The sequence below is a fragment of the Protopterus annectens genome, chromosome 12.part0 (genome assembly GCF_019279795.1).
Source record: "Protopterus annectens isolate FY-2018-M chromosome 12.part0, PAN1.0, whole genome shotgun sequence".
NCBI lineage: Eukaryota > Metazoa > Chordata > Ceratodontiformes > Protopteridae > Protopterus > Protopterus annectens.
This window is the reverse complement of record NC_056746.1, coordinates 912,819,040-912,826,709: the sequence shown is the minus strand read 5'-3', so window position 1 is coordinate 912,826,709 and position 7,670 is coordinate 912,819,040. Positions and strand designations below refer to the sequence as shown.

The 7,670-nt window shown below is 42.7% G+C and overlaps 1 protein-coding gene across 1 annotated transcript in view; it reads right to left on the bottom strand.

The window, feature by feature from the left end:
• Nucleotides 1-7,670, bottom strand: part of RNF114 (ring finger protein 114) — a 420,507-nt gene that overhangs the window by 377,759 nt on the left and 35,078 nt on the right. The gene's annotated exons all lie outside the window — the stretch shown is intronic.

The window sequence follows — 7,670 nt, the reverse complement described above, 5'->3', positions numbered from 1 at the left end:
TATATATTTTAGACTGGAAGGAATGCCCATCATTATAGATATATACATCTAGATAATTAATACCTTTCGTGTCATATTGATGTGTAAATTTTAGATAATTTGTTGATCCATTAATATACTCTATGAATTTATTTAATTCATCAATATTACCCACCCATAGCAAAAAAATATCGTCCAAAAACCGGACGTATGTTTTAATGTAGCTCATCCAATTGGTGTTAAGTACATATTCCATTTCCCAATCTAGGAGTACCATGTTGGCATACATGGGGGCACATGCTGTCCCCATTGCCACTCCAGAAATTTGTCTATAGTACTCTCCTTCAAAGAAAATGTAATTATGGTCAAGTACTATATCCATAAATGATGTTAACAAGGAAATATCGTGTTGTTCCAAATCACTATAGCTATTTAAACTATGAATAAAACTTTCTATACCTTCATTCTTTGGTATGCATGAAAAAAGATCTTTTATGTCTATTGTAACAAATGTTACATCAGGCGTCCATATCTCTTGCTTGAATATTCCCAGAAATTCCCATGAATCCTTAATGATATGTGGAATTTTATTATACATATGCTTTAATTTATTATCCACAACTTTTCCAAAGGGAAATGTTTTACTCGCACTACCTGATATTATAGGTCTGAATGGTGGTTCTATAGGGTTTTTATGTACTTTAGGTATCCCCCTTATGGTAGCCAATATTGGAAATTCAACTTTTAAGTATTTGTATAATTCTTCATCGATTCTATTTTCCAATAGGTATTCCTCCAGGTAGGAGTCAATTCTGCTATGTGCTATATTTACCTGATTTAAGGATGACTCTTCGTATTGTTGAGTATTATTAAGAATTTCAAATATTTTACTACTATATTTCTCTTGATCATACAGCACTATTCCTCCTCCTTTATCTGCTGTCATGATTCTTACATTTTCTTTACAAATAGAATCTACTATTGCTTGTACTTCTTTAAACTGAATGTAATCACTCTTGTTGAATTTATATTTATTATATAGCTTATAAATTTCCTTATTAATCACATTATCAAACGATTCTAATGTTTTTGCCATAGGGGGAGTGAAGGAGCTCTTCTTTGTTAGTTCCATTGTATTAACTATATTGGAACTTTTGTCATGAAAAAATACTCCAAGATTTATCTTTCTAAGAAATAATTTCACTTCCACCAGTGTATCAATTAAATCTAGGGATTTGTCTGGTATATAGGTTCATAGGTTCATAGGTTCATACTAGGCTATCTGCCCAAGGGCATTTATAAGCCTAGCCCATAGTTATGTGGCTTTCGCCACCCCTTTAGTTTGAATAAAAACTATGCCTATCATTTTGCTGTGCCTCTGTCAAGCAGTGACGCTGAAGTAATCCCTGGGGTATATCTGCAATCTCCCATCCATTGGTCAAGATTCCTCTTGAACAAGACCAGAGAGGTGCTCTGCCTCACATGTACCGGGATTTTGTTCCACAGCATAGGGAGTCTCTGGGTGATGAATCTGTCCCTCCAGCACGTTCTATTTATAACCGTGTCAAGGTTTAAGTCTCCGCCTTGTGGTTCTGAGGGATCTAGATTTTTGAGGTGAAGCATATTCATCAAATCTGGGTTTGACATGGCCTTATATGTCAGGCACAGGTCACCTCTGAGCAAGCGGTATGAGACTGAATAGAGCTGGAGTTCTTTCAGTCGGGCAGCATAAGACATATTTTTGAGACCCTTTATCCTTTTGGTGAGGAACTTTTGGGGCCTTTCAAGCTGCAGCAGGTGTCTGGTCAGATACATTCCGAGCAGGGCATTGTACTCAATCATAGGTCTAATAAGTGATGAGTACAGGGGACGATGACCTCCCTTGATCTAGATGTGAATCCCTTCATGATCAGGTGGGTGATATAGAAGGTTTTCCTAACTACTTTAGCAACATGAGTGTCAAGCGAAGGCTACTGTCAACCTGGGTCCCCAGATCTCTGATGACTTTTTCTGTGCTCAGTGGATTGCCACCTATATGGTAGCTAGGGGTAGCCTTGTTTTTCCCAAAGGGTATGACTATGCATTTTTGGCGTTTAACTTCAGGCCATGGCTCTGGCGCCAGTTATCCATTTCTGTGAGGCCCTTCTGGAGGATATCTGTGTCAGATGTGTTTTCGACTATGGCCCAGTTTGCAGTCATCTGCAAACTTTGACAGCCATAACCCTCCTGTGTTTGCTTGTACTTCAGAAAAGTAGATGCCGAACAAGAGTGGACCCAGGACTGAGCCCTGTGGGACACCACTTGTGACAGGCTTTGAGTCTGACATGGCTCCAGCAACTCTGACCCTGTGGGTTCTGTCACTTAGCCAGTTTGCAACCCATCTTGTGATGTATGGGTTTACATTCAAGCTGATGAGTTTTTCGATGATACCTGAGTGGGGTATTGTGTCAAGGCCTTTGCCAGGTCGAGGTAGGCTGTATGGACTGCCTTTCCTCATCAATGGCCTTGGTGACTGTCTCGAAAAAGTCAACCAAGTTTAAGAGGCAGGATCTGCCTTTGACAAAGCCAAACTGAGTTGGATCCAAAGTCTGCAAGTTCCCTATGTCTTTATTTATGAGTTCCATTATGATCCTCTCCATGGCTTTGCAGATAAGGCTTGTCAAGCTAATGGGGCGGTAATTTCCAGGGTCTGTGGAGGCACCGCCTTATGAAGTGGGACCACAGTCGCGTGCGCCACTCCTTGGGTGCGTATCCTGAGGTGAGGCTAAGATTAAACAGCTGTCCTAACTGTGGGTTTAATTCCTCATTGAGTTCATGAAGCACACAGTCGGGGACACCATCCGGTCCCATGGATGCTGTGTTTTTTGCCTTAGTGAGGGCAGTTCTCCCCGGGGCGTGGGAGAGGTGTGGGGGGCTAAAATCCTCTGGAATAGATATCTCTCCTTTTGGGGGGGAGAAGTTTGCACTGAACCTGTCAGCCAGTATGTTGGCAATGTGTGTAGGTTCAGTAATTTTCACATCATTTGAACTAATTCTGAGCATATCTGGGAGTTTCCTCCTAGGTTTCTAACATAGCTAAAGAAGGCCTTATGATTCTCTTTAGAGTCCTTGGCGATTTTTCTCTCAAAATTTGCCTTGGATGATTTTATGAGAGCTCTTAGTTTTTTACTTATAATGATCAGGTGTCTTACCTTTCAAGGATTTTGCTCTATCTTGTAGTAGCTTCCTCCTTTTGTTGTAGAGCTTGTTTATGGCTGGGGTCCACCAGACTGGACGCTTGCCTTTGGTACAGAGAGTCTTAGTTTTGTTTGGGATTGCCTGATCCATGCAGTCCTGTAGGTGCTGGTAGAAGGCATTTGTAAGTGATTCAGCGGTTTGAGTAATGTTTACCACTGGCTCAGGGGCCTTAAAGGAGACCACACTAGTTTTAGAAGTGTGAAATCGGCTTTTGAGAAGTTTTTCACTGTGGTCTTTTTTGTTTCAGGTGGGGGCGGGATGAGGACCTCCAGCGAGATTAGTTTATGATCTGATCTCACCAGTGAGGGGTATACTTCGGGTGTTGAACATTTTGATCCCATGTTCGTGATGATGAGATCAAGTATGTTTTCTCCTCTTGTGGGGATGGTGACTAGTTGTTCCATGGCATTTGAGTTTATGAACTCCAGGAATCTTTGGGTTAGAGTGTTCGGGCTTGAGTAGTGTTCCCAGTCTATATTAGGGTAGTTAAAGTCACCTAGTATGATGGTGTTTGGAGATACATTTATCCTCCAATGTTTTCAGGAAGGCCATGTGAGGTTCCTGAGTTTGAGAGGGTGGCCTGTAACATGCTACAAATTGCAGAGCAGTCTTGCCTATGGTTAATTGCACCTGGATGGTCTCCGATGCATCATGCGTTGCCACCAACCTTGAGGTGTGGGTGTCCTTTATGAATATGGACACCCCCCCTCCTTTCTTGGTGTTGTCCGGATTTTGGGGCGGAGCATGATATGAGGTGAAACCTGTTAGTGCTGGGGTGCTCTCAGGAGCCTTGAACCAGGTTTCTGTCACAGCACAGACATCGATGTTCTCCATATTGAGAAGGGCCTCGAGTGCGTGCATCTTGAGATTGAGACTTCTGGCATTGAGCAGCATTACCCTTAGTTTTTTTCCTTTTTGGTGTCCTAGGGTGGTAGGTTTAGAATTTGAGCCTTGCCTAAAAAGGCACTATGGGGTGGCAAGAGCCTTTGCCAATATCCGGAAGCCCAGGGTGACAGGTGCAAGCCGTCCCTTGAAGCAGCGTGGCTTGTCCAGCATGTCATCCCAGGCAGACAGACATTGGATCCCCTTTGAATGACACCAGAATTTAAGCCAATTATTAAAGCTGATCATCTTATCACTGTATTGTGGCATCATTCTAGGTGAAGGTAGGATACTGCTCAAGGTCAGGGTCATACCTGCCTGGGCTACATAATCAGAGAGCTCCTCGATGTCCCTTTTCATGTAGTCCAAGGAGGTGCGTCTCAGGTCGTTGACACCAGCGTGGACAATGACTGAGTCGTACTTGTACCTGCTGTTGAGAGACCTGAGTGCTTGCGTTATGTGGCGGATTCTAGCGCCTGACAGGCAGCTTACTGTGACCTTCTCTTTACTCAGTCTGGTGAGCGGGACGTCAGTGTGTCTGACTATGGAATCACCAATGACAAGTGTGTCTGGCATTTTGTTTGGCCTTAAGGGCTGTGACTGTTTGACACTCTGACTGTGTGGTCTATGTGTTGCATGTGTTGGGTCGTGAGGTGGTAGTTGTTTGGGTGTCTGCTTTGGTGGCCTCTGCTGTTTTGGTAAATTTTTGATCAGAGCCTCCGAGTATGTCTTTGTGTGAGTATGTGTATGATTTGAAGTTGTGATGGTACCATGTGTGACTGGGTATGTATTGTGTGTGGTTTCCTTCTCCTCCTGTCTGGTCTTGCCAGTCCTATGTTGAGAGAGCTCAGCCTCCAGTTTGGCCGTATAGTTGCATCTCGCATGTATTTGTGTTTTGTGGGAGAAGGAGAGGATTGTCTGTGTACATGAGGCAGTTGTAACATTGCCTCAATATTCCCAGGTTCACCAGTTGAGCTGGAGAGGACACTAGCAACTGATCCCTCGACATACTAGAAGTAGTAGATAAAGAGACTTTCAAAGGACTCCGGGAAGTGGGTTTTAGGCTGGTGGGGTACTATCTATAATAAGAGTGCTTTATCAAGGTGCAAGTACTGTAGGAGTAAGTGCTAGGCTTTACAGATAGAGAATAGTCTACTTGGGAATCAAGTAGAGATGAACTTTTCAGTTATAGGATATGCTGGTTAGATCAGCAGTACAGCTCGAGGAAGGTAGTTTTAAGGGAAAATTGGAAGAGTGGAATTTAGATGGCCCAAATAGTTTAACCTTGTTTAACCGCTGCTCTTGTGTGCAACAGTGGTAACTCAGCTAATCGCTTACAGCGTTTAGCGTGTTTTATAACAGGGGCTGAAGGGAGCTAGGAATTGGCCCAAACGACCAATGGACTACTAGTTTCTGGCTGAAACTTCACCAAATCAGACAAAAGGCAGCTCAGTGCTTCCCACTCCCACTGGTAAGCAAAGAAACTTCCTCCTTCCTAATAAGGCAATGGATCAGTAACAGGAACTAAAAACAAAGCCCAGGGATCAGCAACTCTGAAACTGGACTACTCTAGTTCAGTAAGGCGGGAAAACAAGAGATTTATTTTGTTTTATTACAGAGACAGTAATTGCTGTAAATCGGCTAGCGCACTTTAGTGTGTAGCCTACAGAAACAATTTGCAACAATTAGTAACTTAAAGTGCAATAAACAGTGTAAAATGCAGAAATCACTTAAAGTAGCAATAAAACAGGCGAAATGCAGTTGCTAGCTTAAATAACAGTGGGAAAGCCACAAAAAATACTTATATCTGGTAGAAAGTCACTCTTTTAGCTCTCTGCTGCTTGGATCACCCTGCAGGCCACCACGAGGATCTGTGCTGAGTTGGTACAAGCTGGAAAACGCGTGTTTAGCGTGTTTTATAGCAGGGGGCTGAAAGGAGCTAGGAATTGGCCCAAAACAACCAATGGACTACTAGTTTCTGGCTGAAACTTCACCAAATCGGACAGAAAGGCTGCTCAGTGCTTCCCACTCCCACTGGTAAGCAAAGAAACTTCCCTCCTCCTAATAAGGCAATGGATCAGTAACAGGAACTAAAACAAAGCCCAGGATCAGCAACTCTGAAACTGGACTACTCTAGTTCAGTAAGGCGGAAAACAAGAGATTTTTTGTTTTATTACAGAGACAAGGGAAAAAAAACAGACAGTAAATGCTATAAATGCTGTAAATCGGCTAGCGACTTTAGTGTGTAGCCTACAGAAACAATTTGCAACAATTAGTAACTTAAAGTGCAATAAAAGTGTAAAATGCAGAAATCACTTAAAGTAGCAGTAAAACAGGCGAAATGCAGTCGCTAGCTTAATAACAGTGGGAAAGCCACAAAAATACTTATATCTGGTAGAAAGTCACTCTTTTAGCTCTCTGCTGCTTGGATCACTCTGCAGGCCACCACGAGGGTCTGTGCTGAGTTGGTACAAGCTGGAAAAACGGGTGTTTAGCGTGTTTTATAGCAGGGGCTGAAAGGAGCTAGAATTGGCCCAAAATGACCAATGGACTACTAGTTTCGGCTGAAACTTCACCAAATCGGACAGAAAGGCGCTCAGTGCTTCCCACTCCACTGGTAAGCAAAGAAACTTCCCTCCTCCCTAATAAGGCAATGGATCAGTGACAGGAACTAAAAACAAAGCCCAGGGATCAGCAACTCTGAAACTGGACTACTCTAGTTCAGTAAGGCGGAAAACAAGAGATTTTTTTTGTTTTATTACAGAGACAAGGAAAAAACAGACAGTAAATGCTATAAATGCTGTAAATCGGCTAGCACTTTAGTGTGTAGCCTACAGAAACAATTTGCAACAATTAGTAACTTAAAGTGCAATAAACAGTGTAAAATGCAGAAATCACTTAAAGTAGCAGTAAAACAGGCGAAATGCAGTCGCTAGCTTAATAACAGTGGGAAAGCCACAAAATACTTATATCTGGTAGAAAGTCACTCTTTTAGCTCTCTGCTGCTTGGATCACTCTGCAGGCCACCACGAGGATCTGTGCTGAGTTGGTACAAGCTGGAAAAAGCAGCGTGTTTAGCGTGTTTTATAGCAGGGGCTGAAAGGAGCTAGGAACTGGCCCAAAACGACCAATGGACTACTAGTTTCTGGCTGAAACTTCACCAAATCGGACAAAAGGCGCTCAGTGCTTCCCACTCCCACTGGTAAGCAAAGAAACTTCCCTCCTTCCTAATAAGGCAATGGATCAGTAACAGGAACTAAAAACAAAGCCCAGGGATCAGCAATTCTGAAACTGGACTACTCTAGTTCAGTAAGGCAGGAAAACAAGAGATTTTTACAGCGACAAGGAAAAACAGACAGTAAATGCTATAAAACAATTCACATGCAGTGCAAGCTGGCACACTTGAGTATGTAGCAATATTAGTCCACACACAGTATGAAAAAAATGTAATTAAATTAAAAAGGACTGAAAGCAAGTGCAGAAAGGGTTTATTAGAGAATGCGGTAAGAGAAGGGACTGGGGAGTGTCCTAGATCAAATCTACAGTGGGGCGGGCACTGCAAAAGCCACCAA